Genomic DNA, 19,542 nt, shown 5'->3' with positions numbered 1-19,542 from the left:
TACTTTTTTTTGTTTGTTGTTTCTCTTGAGACAGGTTCTTGCCCTGGCACCCAGGTTAGATCACGGCTTACTGCAGCCTCAACCTCCCAGGCTCAGGTGATCCTCCCACCTCAGCCTCCTGAGTAGCTGGTACTACAGGTCCCAGTATGTGGGACGTGCAACCACACTTGGCTAATTTTTTACTTTTTGTAGAAATGGGGTTTCACTGTGTTGCCCAAGTTGGTCTTAAATTCCTGGGCTCAAATGATCCAACTGCCTCGGCCTTCCAAAATGCTGGGATTACAGGCGCAAGCCACAGCTCCCAGTACCAAATCAATCTTAATACCATTTCTGCCAAGTTCAAAACAAAGATAATCCTGTTGATATTTGGCTGAGACCATACCAAATTAATAGACTAGTTTAGGGAAAATTTTTTTACCTTGTATGTGCGGCAAAATTTTTACCTCCACTCTCCTAGGGTTTTCAACGGGGCCTAAGAATTAAATCAACATAGGCCGGGCGCGGTGGCTCAAGCCTGTAATCCCAGCACTTTGGGAGGCCGAGACGGGCGGATCACGAGGTCAGGAGATCGAGACCATCCTGGCTAACACGGTGAAACCCCGTCTCTACTAAAAAATACAAAAAACTAGCCGGGCGAGGTGGCGGGCGCCTGTAGTCCCAGCTACTCGGGAGGCTGAGGCAGGAGAATGGTCTAAACCCGGGAGGCGGAGCTTGCAGTGAGCTGAGATCCGGCCACTGCACCCCAGCCTGGGCGACAGAGCAAGACTCTGTCTCAAAAAAAAAAAAAAAAAAAAGAATTAAATCAACATAAAACAGATTAATAGGAGGAAAGGAAACATATTTATTTAAATAAGTTTTACATGAGATGGGAGCCCTCATAAGGAAATAAAGACCCAAAGAAGCAGTTTAGAGTCAAACACTCATATACTGAGTCAGACAAAGAGTTTCACAAAGTAAACGATGGAAATGTGACAAGGCAAGGGGGCTTGGGCTGGGAAAGATGATCGTGAGGAGTGACCAGGAAGAGGAAGGTTAGTTTCCAAGGTCAGTTTGTACAGATCCCTCTCAGCCTCCTCTCCCTGTCCCTGGTGATAAGACTGTTGCTTTCTGACTGGTGTGGTGTCTCATGCCTGTAATCCTAGCACTCTGGGAGGCCGATGTGGGCGGATCTCTTGAGGCCAGGAGTTGGAGACCAGCCTCATCTGATGATAGGGAGACCCTCATCTCTATTTCTTGTTTAAATTTTTTTTAAAAAAAGAATGTTGCTTTCCTCCTGCTATAAAGAGGACATCTTCCTTATGGGGCTTTTGTTCTAGGTTTCAGAAAGAAAAAGGCGTGATCAGAGTGCCCTTCCAGTACCTGCTGGTTTTCATTTGCCTTTGGCTCAAAATAACCCTTATGCCAACGGGGCATATTTTGAGGTGGCATATTCTGCTACCCTTCAGCTTTTACAAAATTGAGTTTTTCTCTTCAGATTAGAATATGTTTTTTCATTTAAATAAAGTCTTGCTGTCCAAATACTTTTTAACACTCCATATTGACTCTGAATTACCTGCCTTCAAGGCTTATTTGGCAAAGAGACTATAGAATCTCATCCGCTAAGCAGGGAATGTGTTACCTCTTCCTTGGTTATCGGTGAGTTATATTTTTAAAGACAGCTGCCTACATGCCTTAACTTAAATCAAAAGGTACTGGGACAAATAGCCACCTTGGGGTGTCCTTGCCTTGACTGCCAACCTAGACTCTAGGTCCTGGGGCCTCGCTCATTCTCATTCCATACCACACACAGGAAGTCAATCTCATCTGTATTCCCAGCACTTTGGGAGGCCGAGGTGGGCAGATCACCTGAGGTCAGGAGTTCAAGACCAGTCTAGCCAACACGGTGAAACCCCATCTCTAATAAAAATACAAAAATGAGCTGGGTAAGGTGGCGGGCGCCTGTAATCCCTGCTACTCAGGAGGCTGAGGCAGGAGAGTTGCTTGAACTGGGGAGGTGGAGGTTGCGATGAGCTGAGATTGCGCCACTGTACTCCAGCCTGGCGACAGAGTGAGACAACATCTCAAAAAACAAACAAACACACAAAACAACTTTAGTTAAATACATCTGTGGTCCTTTTCTCTCGTTAACCTGTTTTTTGTTATAGGAGCAGCAGCAATGAGCCTTGTGATGGGTGAGGGAAAGGTAACTTTTTCTCCCCTACAAAGATAGTTTCTGCCTTTAATTAAGGCATGTGGTTAGGGGCTAACCTGAGAAGGTGCTGGTGCTGAGGAAAACCTGCCTTGCCCCAGGTTCTCCGAATTATAGCCCCTCTCTCTTTTTTTTTTTGAGGCAGAGTCTTGCTCTGTTGCCCAGGCTGGAGTGCAGTGGAACGATCTCGGCTCACTGCAACCTCTGCCTCCTGGGTTCAAGCGATTCTCATGCTTCAGCCTCCCAAGTAGCTGGGACTATACAAGTTGTGTTCCACCATGCCCAGCTAATTTATGTCTTTTTAGTAGAGACAGGTTTCACCATGTTGCCTAGGCTGGTCTTGAACTCCTGGCCTCAAGTGATCCACCTGCCTAAGCCTCCCAAAGTGCTAGGATTACAGGTGAGAGCCTCCCACTCATGCTTTTCTCATGTAACCCCTCTGCAGGGCCGGCTTCATGGGTGGGTGAGCTCCAGCTTAGATGAGCCCTGCACTTGGTTTAATACTCTCCTGTTTAGCAGTTTCTGGAAAATAAGAAAAATAAAAAGCAATACTTAAAAAAAAAAAAACTGAAATACTAAAACAAAAGTAGAGTAAATTCTTAATAATTTTGTAAAAGGGGACCCCACATTTTCATTTTGCACCAGACCAAGTTATCCTGTCCCTCTGCAACACTTTGAAACTCAAAAACAGAAAGGAACAGCCCAGTCACACTTGGGATTGGCTGAGGGGTCAGCATCCAAGTCCAGGCAAGACCAGGTGCCAGTCCAGGCACTTGAGCAGCCTCTGCCAGGACTTCTCTCTGCTTTCTGCAGCAGGCAAGACCTCGTCCCATCTGCAAATGGGCCTGGGTGATGGATTTTTAAGGGGGACACCTCACAGAGGACTCCCCGCTCCCTTCCTCAGCTCCTCCTCCCTGCCTGCCTCCCAGGGTCTGGGCTGTAACTCAGCCCACTCAGCAAACCCTCAGCAAATTTTGCTGGTTGTCATCTGGACTACCTCAGGCCCAAGCCTGCTCAGTGTTTCCAGAGTTTAGACCCCAGAAGTGAGTAAGCAGCCTGCATTATCTCTCCAGACTTCTGCCTCTCTCAAGACCTTCCGGGAGCCTGGATCGACAGGAGAGAGCACTTCCAGACCACTAGCAGGAGCACATCTGGTCTCCTGGGCCGAGGAAGCCATCACGGCAGGAGAAGAGAAGGGCCAGATCTCCTGAGCCGTAATCCACAAGGGTTACTTAGCTGCTGAGCAGTGCAAACAGGGAGGAGGGAATGGTAGGCTCCTTCTAAAAGCTCAGGACCACATGTTCTAGGAACCCTCAGGATGCCTCAGGATCCATCCAATCCAGGAGGATGAAGGCAGCTTGAGCAGCAAAGGTGTCAGCACACTGCTTGGGGAGGGAAGAGGGTGGCTCAGTGACCCCCTCTCCCTGTGGATATTCACTTTTCTAGGATGCCTTTCCTCCTGAGGCCTGCCTGCAAGAATCTTGGCAGCAAGAGGACTCATTTGTAATTTCCCTCCTAGAGAGGTAGAAGGAATATGTTTAACTATTTATTTAACTCCATCCATTCATGTATGCTTTCAAATCTTTATTAATTTTTTTTTTTTTAGATGGAGTCTTACTCTGTCACCCAGGATAGAGTGCAGTGGCACCATTTCGGCTCACTGCAACCTCCCCCTCCCGGGTTCAAGCGATTCTCCTGCCTCAGCCTCCCGAGTACATGGGATTACAGGCACGCATCCCCACACCCGGCAAATTTTGTTTTTATTATTATTTTTAGTAGACACAGTGTTTCCCCATATTGGCCAGGCTGGTCTCAAACTCCTGACCTCAAGTCTTCTACCCGCCTCAGCCTCCCAAAGTGCCGGGATTATAGGCATGAGCCACTGCGCCCAGCCTCAAATCTTTATTAATTTAGCACTAGTTGCATGCTTATTTAGGTACAAATGCTCAATCCTCTGAGGACTACTGAGAAATATAAGATGCCGTTTGGTCTCCAGGAACTTAAGATCTACCTGTGCAGTCAATGGTAGCACACGTGAAAGAGCCAATGAAATGCAATACAGTCAAATGGAACATGAGCAGTGCCAGATTATGTGGCAAGATAGTGCTGAAATATAATTTAATGAATGAGGTTTCTGAGGGCATACTGTGTGCCAGGCTGTGCTAAGTTCTAAGGGGTACAAAGATATGGGAGACATGGTCCCTACACTGGAAATGCTCAGTTCTAATTGGGGAGACACCCATGAACAGACAATTTGGATATGTACAAGGGACAGCAGCAGCACAGAGAAGGGCCACTGAGGCCAATCCAGGCGACGTGACGCCTGCGCTGCATCAGGGCAGCCATGCCAAATATGCCTGGAAGGATGTTGTAGGCAGAGAGGACACTATGAAAAGATCTGATGGCCTAGCATGGTTGAGAATCACAGGTAGGGAGTTCTCAGAGGCAGGGAGCGGCAGAAAATAAGGTTAGAGAGGTGACTAGAGATGGGATCATGAAGAACCTTGTTAAGAGAATTGACCTTGGCTGGGCATGGTGGCTCACGTCTCTAATCCCAGCACTTTGGGAGGCTGAGGCAGGTGGATCACTTGAGGTCAGGAGTTTGAGACCAGCCTGGCCAACATGGCAAAACCCCATCTCTACTAAAAATACAAAAAATAGCCAGGAATGGAGACATGCACCTGTAATCCCAGCTACTTGGGAGGCTGAGGTGGGAGAATTGTTCAAACCCGGGAGGCGGAGGTTGTAGTGAACTGAGATTGTGCCACTGCACTCCAGCCTGGGAGACAGAGTGAGATCCTGTGTCAAAAAAGAAAAGAAAGAGAGAGGAAGGAAGGAAGGAAGGAAGGAAGGAAGGAAGGAAGGAAGGAAGGAAGGAAGGAAGGAAGGAGAAAGAGAGAAAGAGAAAGAAAGAAAGAAAGAAAGAAAGAAAGAAAGAAAGAAAGAAAGAAAGAAAGAAAGAAAGAAAGAAAGAAAGAAAAGAAAGAAAGAAAGAAAGAAAGAAAAAGAAAGAGAGAAAAGAGAGAGAAAATTGACCTTCTCTTAGTAGAGGCTGGGGACCACAGAAGGGATTTCATAGATAAGTCTTATGGCTGGGAGGAGGATGGACCTGAGGGGAATGAAACTGCAAGCAGGGCGGTCAGTTAGAAAGCAACAAGAATGATCTGGTCAAAAGTGATGGGGGCAGTGGCTGCTGGGATGAAGAGGAGAGGACACACTCTTCGTGCTGCCTAGAATGCATTTTTCCCAGTTCACTCTCACACATCCTTCAGATCTCAGTTTCTCTGGGATACTTTCCCTGACCCCCAGGTCAGGGCAGATCTTCCTAGTGTGCCTTAGGATAGCTCTGGGTACTTTCATTCATAACTCTTCCCAGTCATCATTCTAGACTTATTCCTGAGGTCATTTGATTAACATCTGAGTTCCTCATGAGGACTCTCAACTCCATAGCTATAGGATCACGGCTGCCTTCCCCACTGCATATCCCCAGTTCCTACACATAGTAGAGCTCAATAAATATTTCTGGAATGAAGGGGTGACAGATTTGATGGCTATTTGGGAGCTCTATGAGAATTCAGAAAACATTCCTATGGGTTGGAAGAGTTGATGTCAACTTCATAGACAAGATATGAACATAGAAAAAGTTATTTAACAACATAGCAACAATACAAATAGAGATGACAAGGTGGTAAGTGTCAAGGAGAACAGTACAAACACTGTGTGTTAAAGCAGGGAGTGTAGTAGCAGCTGTGATGTTTTTGTCAGCAAGCAACACAAAACCCTGAACTCAAACTGGAATTAGCTGCAAGGAAGTATATCAGCTCTCATAGCAGAGTTCAGAGGAAGGGCAGGCCAGGGGTGTTTGATACGGCAGCTCAAGGACTCCTTTCCCTGCTGCTCCGCCATCCTCATGGGGGCTTCACCCCCAAGCTGAGTGGCAGGAAGTCCACAGCAGTTCTAGACATGGAACCATCCCACTCAAGAAGGAAAGATGGTCTCTTCCCACTGGCCAGAATTTGGTTATAAAACCATTCCCAGCCTGACCACTAGTGAGGAGGTTAACATTTCTGCCACTGGTTTAGACCAAGCTTCATCCACTCCTAGAACTGGGATGCGGTCAGTGCCCACTCAGCTACAAAGGAATCAGGAATCAGGATCTGTTAGACAATAATAAATGGGAAACTAGATGTTGGGTGAAAATCAAGTGTCCACTGCAGCCCTCCCGTTTGTATACCTAACATCTACTCACATCATTCATCCCAAACTGAGAGATCGCTCTGTGCTGAAATTGTCTAGAAAAGTCTTGAGGAATGAAGTAGAACTTAAGTTAAGTCTTAAAAGAAGGGTAGGACTTGGACAGGTGGAGAAGAACAGGCAATGAAAAACAGGACCCTGGAGGTGGGGATTAGACAAGGTGGCTCCCAAAAAAAATGCTCACTAAGAGCTACTGTTTAGGCCGGGCGCGGTGGCTCAAGCCTGTAATCCCAGCACTTTGGGAGGCCGAGACGGGCGGATCACGAGGTCAGGAGATCGAGACCATCCTGGCTAACACGGTGAAACCCCGTCTCTACTAAAAAATACAAAAAACTAGCCGGGCGCGGTGGCGGGCGCCTGTAGTCCCAACTACTCGGGAGGCTGAGGCAGGAGAATGGTGTGAACCCGGGAGGCGGAGCTTGCAGTGAGCTGAGATCCGGCCACTGCACTCCAGCCTGGGTGGCAGAGCGAGACTCCGTCTCAAAAAAAAAAAAAAAAAGAGCTACTGTTTAAATGCAGGCAATGTTGGGTAATGGAAAGAGAAGGACTTTGGTGGCAAAAAGGCCTGGATTCACATCTTGGCTTTGCTACTCAAGTTTTCTTAACCTTTGGAAATTTCAGGTTTCTCCTCAATGAAGTAGAACTGGAGGGTCAGGTCTCCTTGGAATGTGCTCAGGATCACATCAGACTGTTGGGGACAGAAACTTATACACTGAAGGTGCCCAACACATGTTTTAATTGTCCTTCTTTGGAAAGGAAGGCTGTTCTAGAGAACACATTGAATTGCCAACACAAACTTCATTTATACTGTGAAATAGAGGCACCAGGCTGTGCTTGGATGCCAAGACTTGAAGCATGAGTTTTCCTTTGCTCTGGGATTTTTTTTTTTTTTTTTTTGAGACAGGGTCTCACTCTGTCACCCACACCGGAGTGCAGTAGCACCACCACAGCTCACTGCAGCTTCAACCTCCTGTACTTAAGCAATCCTCACACCTCGGCCTCCAGGGTAGCTGGGACCACAGACGTATGCCAGCCACCATGCTCAGCTAATTTTTAATATTTTTCTTTTGAGATGGAGTTTTGTTCTTGTTGCCCAGGCTGAAGTGCAATGGCTCAATCTTGGCTCACTGCAACCTCTGCCTCCTGGGTTCAAGTGATTCTCCTGCCTCCGCCTCCCAAGTAGCTGGGATTACAGGTGCCTGGCTAATTTTTTGTGTTTTTAATAGAGAAGAGGTTTCACCATGTTGGTCAGCCTTGTCTTGAACTCCTGACCTCAGGTGATCCACCTGCCTCGGTCTCCCAAAGTGCTGGGATTACAGGCATGAGCCACCGCGCCCGGCCTAATGTTTAAATTTTTCTGTAGAGACAAGGTCTCACCATGTTGCCCAAGCTGGTCCTGAATTCCTAGGCTTAAGCAATTCTCCCGCCTAGGCCTCCCAAAGTGCTGAGATTATAGGCTTGAGCCACTGCACGGCCCCAGTTTTCATTTTAACTTGAGTCTTCGGTGAATGTTGGGCCTCTTCTTGCCTTCTTTATTTCTAGCCCTTGACCTCTTTTGACACAAACTTTGAGGAAATCCGTGTGAGAAACAGGAAGACCATGGATGAAACATAGAGCCACAGATGCAGAGATGAAGGGTCCATCTAATGCCTCGATCATCTAAGGTTTTTGTCTAAGTGCCTACCTGCCCAAGAAGACTAGAGCTATACTTCCGCATCCTTGGAGCCATCACAGACTCATTAGAGATCAGAAGATGTTGTGGACTCTCTTGTCAGAGAAATGCACATATGTACAAAGATTGTCGTATGTCATTTCCAGGGTTTCTGGAACACTCTGAAGCATCTCCTTAAACTGTGGAATGAGAAGCTCTGAATTAGGGGATTTGTTTGGGATGATCCAGGCCTAGTTTCTGCAGGAAATGGGAAAGGAACTGGCTTTGCATCAGTACAAAATCACTTAGTGGTTTCCAGCTTCAGGATCTGGGATACCTGCTGCTGACCCCTTTGCTCCAGACTCCACACTCAGCCCCAGGCCTACATACTGTTTGGGGATAGACTGTGTGCACGAGCAGACATTTAAGGGGGCCTTTTGGTGAGGGTGATGCTGACTTGAGAGAAACCAGCTCAACATGTTTTAGATACAGAATCTTTGTCCTGAAAGAGAGGACTGCCTCCTTAAGAGCTCTTAATCCAGGGACAGACAAAGAGACAGAAAGATGGAGATGTAGATATAGAGAAAGAATGGATTGGAGATTTTTAAAAACAACAATAGCAACAACAATCAGAGGGACTAGCCAGAGGGTCCGCTAATGGAAGCTGCATCTGGGAAGGAGCAGTCAGAGGGATGTAGGGCAGCAATCTTGAAACTGCACAGCACTTATGTAAGATTGAGAAAACATCAATTGTCCAGATCAAAGAACGGAAGGAATGCTTTCTGGAGTTTATGAGAATGTTAAAGCCTTCCCCAGCCTCCCACCCACTGGTGCCACCTCTGCCCCTGCAGCTCCACAGCCCATGGTCTGCAGAGGCCCAAGGACACATACTGCCCTGCTGGAGCGTTAGCTGGCGTTAGGACTGCAGCAGCCGCTCCTTAATGGAGCTCCCCAGGAGCCCAACCCGATAGCCTGCCTGCATTATTAATGCATTATGTCATCTTTCCTTGCACTTGCTCTCGGCTGCTGAAATTTTATAGAGCCGTATTATTAATTGAAGCAATTAGTGCTGGGGATATTGGCACAGCCACGTCAGAGGACTGGAGATGTGCAAGGCAAGAATCGCTCTCTCTTTGTGTCCCTTTCTCCCTCACTCCCATCCTCTTCCCTGTGCCTCCCCACCCCTACCTCTTGTTTCTACTCCACCCCCACTTTCCTGTCTCTTTTTCTTCCAGTTTTCTTTCAATATCACTCTCTAGAGATGTGAGTACCCACCACCCTTCTCAGTGAAAGCATTCACATATAGTCTCCCACCATTCCCCCAGCATGGACAGACAGACAGACAGACAGAATGACAGCGTCACTGTAGCTGACTGATGCTTGGAATCACTGGTCTAGTTAATTTCAGATGAGAGACCATCCCTCACAGTCCTGACATTGGCTCAGAGCCCCTGGTGAGTGTGCAGGGTGGTAGGTAGAAAAAAATGGGGCTAACTGCCTGTCAGACCTATTCATTCATTCATTAACTAATTCATTGGTTCATTCATTCATTCATTTATTTTCCTTCTGTGTGTACTCAGCCTTATGCTAGGTGCTGTGAGAAGTAAACAAGGACATAATAGAGTTTTGGCCCCCTGGGACTGGTATGATAGCCAGAGAGACCAGACTGGCCCCTGAAACAATTAGGGCAAAATAGGGCACAGCAAAGGGCCCCAGAGGAGTGATTTCCCCAAGCATTGTCCAGCTGCTTCCTAGTGTTGAGAAGAAAGGCTTAGGATAGGTGGGTGTGGTTGCTCACATCTGTAATCCCAACACTTTGGGAGGCTGAGGCAGAAGGATTGCTTGAGGCCAAGTGTTCAAGACCAGGCTGGGAAACATAGTGAGACCCTATCTCTTCAAAAAGAAAGTAAGGCCTAGAGACGTGAAGTGGCCCTCAGAGGTGGTGTACTAGCAGGCTGCAGGAGGATGGGAACGGGGCAGCTCCAGCCGTGAGAAAGAAAGGTGCAGGCTGAGCAGCTATAGGATAGAGAGCCAGGAGGGGCCAATGGCTCTTCACCCCAGAACACCAAGGCTCTCAGCCCAGCCCAGCTGGGGTTGAGACCTAGAAGTGACTGGAAAACCTGGCTGGGGGCCAGGACACCTGGACACCAGGGCTCAGCCTCAGATTCCTTTGTCAGGAATCAGACATGACACCTGAGAGGCCACAGGCTCAAGTTCCCTGTAAAATAAACAGATACCAGGATGGAAACATCCAGAGTGAACAGTCACCCTCTGCCCCTCCCCACACTCAGTGCCCTCCCACCCATCATCAAGAACATATGCCCTTCATACTACGGAAAGAGACGTCCTTAGAAGTCTAGGGGCCAGTGGGTCTGCTTGGGTACATTAGGTCTTAGTGGGAGTATGTGCTTAATTTTTTAGCTTTTTCTTTTTTGTTGTTTTTGTTTTGAGATAGGATCTTGGTCTGTCATCCAGGCTGGAGTGCAGTGGTGCGATCATGACTCACTGCAGCCTCAAACTCCCAGGCTCAAGCAATCCTCCCACCTCAGCCCCCTGAGTAGCTGGGACAACAGGCAGACACCACCACACCCAGCTAACTTTTTAATTTTTTGTGGAAATGGGGGTCTCACTATGTTGCCCAGGCTGATCCCAAATTCCTGGGCCCAAGCAATCCTCCCCTCTTCAGCCTCCCAAAGTGGTGGGATTACAGGTGTGAGCCGCTGTATCCATCTTTATCTTTTTCTTTTACTGGTGGTGGTATTAGGATGGGGGAAGTTGTTGATGGCTACCCTTGTGGTCTGACCTCAGTTCCCTGAGCACTGTTGACCCCTTTCCTTGGCCTGATGGTGCCCACTCATGCTGACCATCCTTATGCCACACTCCCATTGAAACTGACTCCAAGGAAACGGGCTCTAAGGAAATTAAGAAAAAGTTCAAGCATTTGCAGTAAAACTAAAATGGTAAATCTTCATGTTACTATAGCTGAGTTTCAAAAATTCTCAACTAATTGCTGGATAGAGTGGTGTGCACCTGTAGTCCCAGCTACTTGGGAGGCTGAGGCAGGAGGATTGCTTGAGCTCAGGAGTTCAAGTCCAGCCTAGGTAACATACCAAGACCTCATCCTTAAAAAAAAAAAACAAACTATGAACTCATAATCAACCATTTATCCATCTTTCCTCAACTTTTTGGGAGTGAAACAGGAGTGTACTTTTTTTTAATTTTTAAAGTTTTTTTTAATAGGAGTCCTGCCATCTTACCCAGGCTGGTCTTGAACTCCTGGGCTCAAGTGATCCTCCCAGTTCTGCCTCCCAAAATGTTGGAATTATAGGCGTGAGCCACTGTGCCTGGTAGCAGCATACTTCTTTTTTTTTTTTTGAGACGGAGTCTCACGCTGTTGCCCAGGCTGGAGTGCAGTGGCGCGATCTCGGCTCACTGCAAGCTCCGCCTCCCGGGTTCCCGCCATTCTCCTGCCTCAGCCTCCTGAGTAGCTGGGACTACAGGCGCCCGCCACCGCGCCCGGCTAATTTTTTGTATTTTTAGTAGAGACGGGGTTTCACCGTGGTCTCGATCTCCTGACCTTGTGATCCGCCCGCCTCGGCCTCCCAAAGTGCTGGGATTACAGGCTTGAGCCACCGCGCCCGGCCAGCAGCATACTTCTTAAAGATAACATGCGGCCAGGCACGGTGGCTCACGCCTGTAATTCCAGCACTTTGGGAGGCTGAGGTGGGCGGATCAGGAGGTCAGGAGTTCGAGACCAGCCTGGCCAACATGGTGAAACCCTATCTCTACTAAAAATACAAAAATTCGCTGGGCATGGTGGCGAGCACTGGTAGTCCCAGCTACTCGGGAGGCTGAGATAGAAGAATCGCTCGAACATGGGAGGTGGAGGTTGCAGTGAGCCGAGATCGTGCCACTGCACTCCAGCCTGGGCAACAAAGAGCAAGACTCCATCTCAAACAAAACAAATCAAAACAAAAAAACAAATAAAGGTAGCATGCTCTTGTAAGGAAGTCTGCTAACTTTTTTATTCTTTTTATTCTTTTTTTCTGTATCAAAACACATACACACCCCTTTGACAGAGACAGGTTTTTACATATGTGGCTTATTTAAAAGTAGGGAAAGGGCCTATCATTTGATAAACTCTCCCTAGGTGTGCGGCAGGGGCCAACTATTAAGTGTTTACTCGTCTCAGCAACTGGAGACATAGGTATAATTAAACAGATGACAGAAAGCTCACAGGCAATAAATTAAGGAGGCCCACCAAGTCCAAGTGCCTACTTTTACTTTCTACTGTCGCCTACTCTCCTTATCCTCCAGGGCCACCCCTAGGGAAGCCAAGGCCAAAATGGGAAAAAGGAATAAAGGGTTACTTTCTGGTGGTGGTGTTAGGGTGGTGGTGGGGAGTGGTTATGGCTACCCTTGTGGTCTGACCTCATTTCCCTGAGCACTGTTGATTTCTTTCCTTGGCCTGATGGTGCCCACTCATGCTGACCATCCTTATGCCACACTCCTATTGAAGCCTGCTCCAAAGAAAGGGGCTTAGGTGAGTGAGCTATAATATCACCTACAGTAGAGCCGTCCAATAGACTTTCTGCAGTGATGGGAATGTGCTATTCTGCGTTGTACAATATGGTAACCATGGCAGGGCATGGTGGCTCATGCCTGTAATCCCAGCACTTTGGGAGGCCGAGATGGGTGGATCACCTGAGGTCAGGAGTTTAAGACCAGCCTGGCCAACATGGTGAAACCCCTTCTCTACTAAAAATACTAAAAATTAGACAGGTGTGGTGGCGGGTGCCTGTAACCCCAACTACTTGGGAGGCTGAGGTAGGAGAATCGCTTGAACCCGGGAGATGGAAGTTACAATGAGCCAAGATAGCTCCACTGCACTCCAGCCTGGGCGACAGAGTGAGACTCTGTCTTAAAATAATAATAATAATAATAATAATAATGTAACCATAAACCATATGTGGCTATTGAGCCCTTGAAATGTGGCTTTATGTGGAAGGCCTTGAATACTAAGTAAAAAAGGCAAGATTTTGTTGCATGAGTAGTAGGGAAGTATGGGAGATGCCTGAGCAAAGGGATGTTCTGATGGGGACAGAGGAGGCTTTCTGGTTTTATTTGCTTATTGGTTTGATTGTTGCTATTGACAAATCACAGCCTTCCAGGCGATGAACCCAGAAGGGTCTTAAACTGTCTAAGCTCACACACAGTCTCATTTAGTGCTCACATTCTGCCCTGTGAAGTTGATGGTTTACAGATGAAGAAACTGTAGCTCAGTGATGTGTGAAGCAATTAGCCAGCAGCAGAGGAATTTGAACCCAAGTGTGTCTTACTCCAAAGCCCCTAAGCACAATACCTTGCTGGCTTTGAGAAAACTCAGCTGCTATCAGGATACAAAAAAGGATTGGAATAGGAGGATAGCAAGGAGTCTCCTATCCTGGTATCCAAAAACAGTACTGGCACTCAAGAGAGGCTAAGTAAATCCTTGCTCATTTAAATTGGATTGGGTGAAAGTTCTGGAAAGTCCTGTATCCCCACCAGCCTGCTGGGAACTCAGTTTGGCACAGGACTCTGAGAAACCTATTTCTACCAGGCAGGCTGGGGATCCAAAGCTATTAAAGGCTCTCACACAGTTTATTGTCTATTATAGCTGCTAACAAGCCAAGCTGCTTGGCAGGACCATCCCCAGGGGCTGTGGCCAGAGCTAGGACCACTTGAAGGAGACATATGTGAAGCCCTGCTGTGTGGAAGTGGCATTTCTGCTCTCCCTATCCCAGGGCTCTCCCATCCCCAGCTCTACTCCAGGAATAGATGAGCTAGTGTTGCGAGCTAGCGTCGCTAGCTAGGAAGAGGGGCCTAGGCCAGGGGTCTCTAGAGCCCAAGAGACAAGGTCAGACCCAGAGATCCAGAAGTAGGATCAAGGAAGTAGGATCAACAAGCTCTGATCTCCAGAAAATCATACTACATAATTTTTTTTTTTTTTTTTTGAGACGGGGTCTTGCTCTGTTGCCTAGGCTGGAGTACAGTGGCACAATCTCAGCTCACTGCAACCTCTGCCTCCCGGGTTCAAGTGATTCTTCTGCCCAAGCCTCCCAAGTAGCTGGGATTACAGGTGTGTGCCACGATGCCCGGCTAATTTTTGTGTTTTTAGTAGAGACAAGATCTCGCCATGTTGGCCAGGCTGCTCTCGAACTCCTGACCTCAGGTGATCCACGCACCTCGGCCCCCAAAGTGCTGGGATTACAGGTGTGAGCCAACATGCCTGGCCACACTGCATAAAATTTGTCTGCATATCCTGCTCAGAAGGTTCCGTCTCCTGCCATCTCCCCAGCTACCTTCCACCAGCACTTCAGTTCCTGTTTTCCCCTCCCAGCAGCCAGCCCCTCTTGTCAGAAAACCTTCTGAAAAACTCATGTATCCTCGGATGTTAGGACATCAAATCCTATTCATTATCCTCTGCTACCCTAGGAAATCTGCATTCCATGCTGGAAATCGAGGCCCTTCAGGTTTGGGAAAATAGGGGTTGAGCTAATACCTAACATGTCTAAGGACAAGGGCATCCTGGCTGATATCAAAGCAATTGGGAGAGTCTATAAGAAACTGATTCAATCTAGGCATATCAAATAAAATGAGGCAAGTAAACACCTCCTGTGTGCCCATCCGTCAGGAACTAAGGGGCAAAGAGCCCCAAGAATATCTCAACATGTGAAAGAGCTTTGGGCTCGGTGACAGAAGCTCACCTGGGTTTGAATTCCAGCTCTGTCACCGATGAGCTGTGTGACCCTAGACAAATCACTGGCTTCTCTGAGCCTCCTTTCTAGCTTTCTTTGGTTTGGAAGACAGAGCTGAGTAGTTAAAAGTTTAAGCTTTAGCAACAGATAGATCTGGGTTTGAATCCTAGTTTTGTCACTCATTAGTGATGGACCTTGGGAAAATTCCTTGATCGCTCTGTACCTCAGTTTCTTTATCTGGAAAATGGGGATGACAGTCCTATCTTGCCTGGTTGTTGCAAAAATTAAATATAATAATGGGCTGGGTGCGGTGGCTCACACTTGTAATCCCAGAACTTTGGGAGGCCAAGGCAGGTGGATCACGAGGTCAGGAGTTCGGGACTAGCCTGACCAGCGTGGTGAAACCCCATTTCTACTAAATATACAAAAATTAGCTGGGCATAGTGGTGCATGCCTGTAATCCCAGCTACTCAGGAGGCTGAGGCAGGAGAATCACTTGAACCCAAGAGGCAGAGGTTGCCTCCAGCCTGGGCGACAGAGCGAGACTCCATGTCAAAAAAAAAATTTATATATATATATAAAAATATACATATTATATATATATAATGTATGTGTCATGCTTGGTACACTGCCTCAAACAGAATTTCAATATTAGTATTATTATTATTTATATGAATCATTTGCTTCCCCAGGATTAGGAGTCAGACAAGGAAGAAGAGGACATGATAGGAAACTGGGAGGTGAGTATCAGAAATGAGGTTGAGTCAGTGAGAAGATGAGGCCACACAGGGATGCCTGGTGCTCAGGGCCCAGGAGAACCTACTCAGAGTCATCGTGCATTGTGCAGAAAGACGCCTGGCTGAGGGAGTAAGTGGGGGTCAAAATCCCACCTAACTCCTACTCTCCAAACAAGTTTTGCTTCTGCTGGCATCATCCTGCACAGGCCAGGCAGGCAATAGGTGAGGCATACTGCGGGTCACTAGGTCCTAGGGGATCAGAGCAGGTCATCCTCCAGGATAGGCAGAAGTGGATCAAGGAAGCCCTGCAGCTCAAAGAGTCCAGCAGAAGCAACTGGCATTCGGGGGATGAGGCTCAGCTGCAGAGACTTTGCATGGGAGGGGCAGGGCAGAATTCAATTTGTTCCTAGAGCTTTGAGGACTGGTAGGAACCAAGGCAGGCATTCAGGCGAAGGGCTACCCCAAACAAGGCAGTCTGTAGGCACAAAGCAAAAGGCCCTGGTAACAAAACAAACTGCAAGGTCAGACTGGTCCAGGCACAAAGCTGACTCCAGCCTGGGTCACAGAGAGGTGAGGGATCAGAGCCTCGACTCGCTGGTGGTGACAAACAGGCAGCTGTTGGTGCCAGAGGAGGCAGGCTGTGGGGGCAGGGAGCTGCGCAGATCGATGCAAACTTTCTTCCCAATCCTTTGGCAGTTTGGTGCGCACCTCAATCTGTGAAGCTGTGTGGTAGGATTTGCTTCTTTAGGAGGGGCGGCCTCCAGAATGCAATGGTATTAGGAGCAAGGAGATATTCCTCTGCCCAGAAATATTCATGTGTCTCTGTGCTCCTCCTCCTAATAAGTAATTTCTTTGAATAAAGTCTAAGGCCACAAGCTCAGAAGCTGCAGGAGCCAGGCAGTGGCACAAATGGGAGAAAGGGGCCAGATAATGACAGGGAACAATTGGAAGAGGCAGGAACTGCAGCAAACTGGGAAGTATTAATAAATGTTTCCTCAGGTCGGGTGCGGTGGCGCATGCCTGTAATCCCAGCACTTTGGGAGGCCGAGGCGGGCAGATCACCTGAGGTCAGGAGTGACCAGCCTGGCCAACATGGTGAAACCCCGCCTCTACTAAAAACACAAAAATTAGCCAAGCCTGGTGGCGTGCGCCTGTAATCCCAGCTACTCGGGAGGCTGAGGCAGGAGAATTGCTTGAACCTGGGAAGCAGAGGTTGCAGTGAGCTGAGATCGCGCCATTGCACTCCAGCCTGGGCGACAGAGTGAGGCTCCGTCTCAATAAATAAATAAATAAATAAATAAATAAATAAATAAATAAAATGCCTCCTTTATGGAGGGCAGCAGCTGCTCACCTCCTCCAATTCATACCCAGTGAGAATGTGAGACAAGCCCTTTTGGTTCTTCCATTTTCCAAAAGAAGCCAGAAATCTACATTGTAATTAAAATCTGGCTTTTAAAAATCCCATCAATTAAACTATATTTTCACAAAATTCTGTTGAAGTTACCATGACCAACCCCACACGCATCTGTGGGTCCCACACAGCCTCTGGCTTGGGAATTCCTCTCTCCAGAATCCCCTGGAGATTCTGCCCCCTCTGAGAGAGGTCCTGGAGGTGGGTGGGAGAGGTGCTCCAATGAACTCCTTGCTAGTCCCTGACATTCTCCTTCTTTCTTGTTCCAGAGGCTTTGGGCATCTGAAGAAGATGGGAAGGAGGGGAGAGATCACTGAAAGGAGAGGTGTGATGCTGGGGGAAACCCCTCTGACCTCATTGTTTTATCCCCCAGGAAGGGCCTGTGCCTGGCCCACCAGCCACAATCTGTAGACACAGGTCCTGGGAGATGAAATGCCATCTCTGAGGCCACAGCAACCCCATGGCTTTCTTCTGTGTCCTTTGAGCTGGTCCCAGCAGGCTGGCCCATGGCTTCCCTCAGTGAAACACCCTGTCCTGTCCCCTCCCTTCCCAAGCAGCTCTTCTGGCCTCTGTCACTCTGCGGTGGTTTTTATAAGGCTCATCTTACTGTGTGGGTTTTATTAGCAAGTGATTGCTTCTCACGTCTCAACCATGAATCTTTCAGTTGTGGTTTCATCTTGGGCCTAGCGGACTATGAAGAAGCAATTAACGTATTTCTCAGCCTCCCATATCAGGGAGAGTGCAAGGTTTCAGGGCAAGAGGGGAATTCCTTATGACCCGACCTACCCAGTCTAGGGGTCTAGATAGAAAGTCTCTCTTCAAAATACTAAGCAAACCATAAGCATTATTATCTAGCTGAGAAACCTGAGGTTCAGAGGGACTTAAGGCACTTGTTGGAGATGGTGAAAGTGGTAAAGGAGGCAGGACTCACACCCAGGGCTGCGATTCTCCTGCCTCAGCCTCCCAAGTAGCTGGGATTACAGGCATGCGCCACCATGTCCAGCTAATTTTGTATTTTTAGTAGAGACGGGGTTTCTCCATGTTGGTCAGGCTGGTCTCAAACTCCTGACCCCATGTGATCCGCCCACCTCAGCCTCCCAAAGTGCTGGGATTATAGGCATGAGCCACCACGCCCAGCCTGTTTTATTGTACTTTAAAGTCACTGCTTTATAGTTCACAGACTGTGTCTTCCAGAGGTCCTTCCTTCACCCCCACCTGACCAGGTCACCTAATTAGAGTTTGTGGACAGACTGCAGGCTCTGTGCCAGGAGCTCTGGCGAAACCCCAAAAAGCGCAAGAACCAGGCCTGTCAGTCTGGCTGGTGAGGGGAGATATACTGGAACATCACAGATGAGAACAAGAGAGGGTTCATCGGTCCTTTTTTCATTCCACAGGCATTGGGCTCCCATTGTATAGTCTGCACGCAACCCTGTCTGAGGTGTGGGTCCTGCCCTCAAGATGCCTATAGCCCACCTGGGGGAAAAAGACTTGGACTCTGCCACATTAGAGCTGCAAGAGTCTTTTTGGATCATCTAATTATGAATAATCTGGGGTTTTCTTTTTTCTTTTCTTTTCTTTTTTTTTTTTTTTGAGACAGGGTCTTGTTCTGTCATGCAGACTGAAATACAGCGGCACGATCACTGCTCACTGCAGCTTTGACCTCACAGCCTCAAGCAATCCTCCCACCTCAGCCTCCCAAGTAGCTAGGATGACAGGCTTGTGCCGCCATGCTCAGCTAATTTTTAATTTTTCTGTAGAGATGGGGTCTCACTGTGTTGCCCAGGCTGGCCTTGAACTCCTCGGCTCAAGCAATCCTCCTGTTTTGGCTTCCCAAAGTGCTGGGATAATAGGTGGGTATGAGCCACCAGGCCCAGCAGTCTGGGGCTTTCAATCACTTTCTTCCTTTCTCCTCTTCTTCTTCTTTCAGTAGCATTTAGAAGCCTAGTCCATTTGTCCACTCAGAATTGGCTCACTAGTGGAAAGGAATAGGGGAAACCTAAAGCTCCTATTGACTTGGCTCCCCTCCCCACCACTCTCTACCCATCAAAACAACCTCTGGAGAACCTTCCTGGAAAAACTGGTTTGAAAAATTATGGATCCGGTCCAATCCCTGAAAATCCCCAAAATTTGGAAATGGAGAATCCGGTAGGCCAAATTATTACTCACCCAAGTTCACACAACCTGCACCTCCTAATTGCAGGCAGGACTCTTTCCTCAACTACTCTGTCAAAAAGTAGTGTAAACACTAAGTCAAAAAAGGGGGGAGTAAGTGACGGGGAAGTCAGAGAGGCAGACGGAGTTCAGTGTGGACTGCCCTGGTCAGGGAAACAGGAAAGGTGAGTGTGGGCCCTGCTGGGTGGTTGAAGGGGCAGAGGCAGTCATTCAGGAAGGGGGCATGAGTCAAGCAGGTGTTAAACTCCAGAAGCTGTTAGAAAAGCAGCATGAAGTCAAAGGAAAACTGGGATGCTGGTAGAATCAGGTTTGATGTGGAGTGGAGGCTGGGGTGCAGGGATGGGCTGGTGATAGAGTTGGAGGATTATTTTCCCTCCCAATTCACCCAGTTA

At 48.0% G+C, this 19,542-nt stretch overlaps 1 long non-coding RNA gene across 1 annotated transcript in view; it reads right to left on the bottom strand.

The window, feature by feature from the left end:
- LOC106992937 (uncharacterized) overlaps positions 1-19,542 on the bottom strand; it is a 166,175-nt gene that overhangs the window by 48,850 nt on the left and 97,783 nt on the right. The window lies entirely within an intron of this gene.

The sequence above is a fragment of the Macaca mulatta genome, chromosome 13, assembly GCF_049350105.2.
Source record: "Macaca mulatta isolate MMU2019108-1 chromosome 13, T2T-MMU8v2.0, whole genome shotgun sequence".
Lineage (NCBI taxonomy): Eukaryota > Metazoa > Chordata > Mammalia > Primates > Cercopithecidae > Macaca > Macaca mulatta.
Note: the sequence above shows the minus strand (reverse complement) of the source record. Positions and strands in the feature narration are given on the sequence as shown.